This window comes from Nothoprocta perdicaria, unplaced genomic scaffold, assembly GCF_003342845.1.
Source record: "Nothoprocta perdicaria isolate Ctin4 unplaced genomic scaffold, notPer1 scaffold_830, whole genome shotgun sequence".
Taxonomy (NCBI): Eukaryota; Metazoa; Chordata; class Aves; order Tinamiformes; family Tinamidae; genus Nothoprocta; species Nothoprocta perdicaria.
The window spans coordinates 1-1,297 of record NW_020456122.1 but is presented as its reverse complement, the minus strand read 5'-3'; the positions used below and the strand labels follow the sequence as shown (position 1 = coordinate 1,297).

Sequence of the window (1,297 nt, the reverse complement as noted above, 5' to 3'; positions counted from 1 at the left end):
ACCGGCGGCTCCACCCGCACCGGAACCGGTGGCTCCACCCGCACCGGAGCCACCCGCACCGGCAGCACCGGAACCGCCCGCCAGGGAGCCCCGGTTCTGCCTCCCGGTCCCGCTCCCCGGTTCCGCCCCCACTCGCGGTTCCTTTCCCCGGTTCCGCTCCCCGGTTCCGGTCCCCTGTCCCACTCTCGCTCCCTGGTACCGCCCCCAAGTCCTGGTTCCGGTCCCGCTCCCCGGTTCCACCCCCCGGTCCCGGTTCCGGTCCGGGTCCCACTCCCCAGTTCTGCCCCCCAGTCCCAGTTCTGGTCCCGCTCCCCGGTTCTGTCCCCCGGTCCCGGTCCCGCTCCCTGGTTCCGGTCCCCGGTTCTGGTTCCGATCCCGGTTCCGGTCCAGGTCCCGCTCCCCGGTTTTGCCCCCGGTTCCGGTCTGGGTCCCGCTCCGCGGTTCCGCCCCCGGTTCCGGTCCTGGTCCGGGTCCCGCTCCCTGGTTCTGCTCCCCGGTTCCGCCCCCCGGTTCCGGTCCGGGTCCCGCTCTCCCGGTTCCGGTCCCGCTCTCCGGTCCCGCTCCTCGGTTCCGGTTCCGCCCCCCGGTTCCGGTCCGGGTCCCGCTCCCCGGTTCCGCTCCCCGGTTCCGCCCCCCGGTTCCGGTCCGGTCCCCTCCCCGGTTCCGACCTCGCCGCTTCCTTCGCTGAGAAAGAGGCAGCGCGGGGCCTCCCAGCGCTAGTCACAGGGCCGGCGCTCTCGCGAGAGCCGCGCGGCCAATGGGCGCGCGCGAGGCTTCGGCGCGGCCAATCAGTGCGCCGCCTGCTCCGCCTCCTCGCGGGGCGAAAGTCCCGCCCCGCGTGACGCTACGGGGGGCGACGCGTGACGTCACGCGGGTCGCCTCGCCGCTGATTGGCTGCCGCGCGCCGGCCGCGGGAAAGGCCGCTGCCACAGGGCGGGACGAGCGCGGGCGCTCCCCATTGGACGACGCCGCATGAGAGCCGGGCGCCCATTGGCCGCAGCGCCGCAGTGCGGCTGAGGCGGGCGGCGCGATTGGCTGGCGGCCACGTCTGTCGCTTGATGGGGTTCTGCGGTTTTGGGGCGAGACCGCGCGGTTTTGGGACTTCTGGACCCCTCCCCGCCGGGTTTGGGGTGGGGGGGCGCGCGCTGCATGCTCCTCCTCCCCCGCGCTCTGATTGGCCACGCGCTCGTCCCGCCGCGCCCCTATTGGCCGCGCGGTTGCCGGGCAGACCCCACGGCGGGGACAGAGACACGGGGCAGCTCAAAGACCTTTAATGGGGCGTGGCCGCGGCGTGGCC

The 1,297-nt window shown here is 74.9% G+C and overlaps 1 protein-coding gene across 1 annotated transcript in view; it reads right to left on the bottom strand.

Annotated features, from left to right (window-relative positions):
• RPS19 (ribosomal protein S19) overlaps nucleotides 1–728 on the bottom strand; it is a 3,402-nt gene extending 2,674 nt beyond the window's left edge. The window contains exon 1 of the mRNA XM_026052117.1: nucleotides 669–728. The gene's annotated coding sequence lies outside the window, so the exon portion shown is untranslated. The remainder of the gene's footprint in view (nucleotides 1–668) is intronic.
• Nucleotides 729–1,297: the final 569 nt, after the last annotated feature.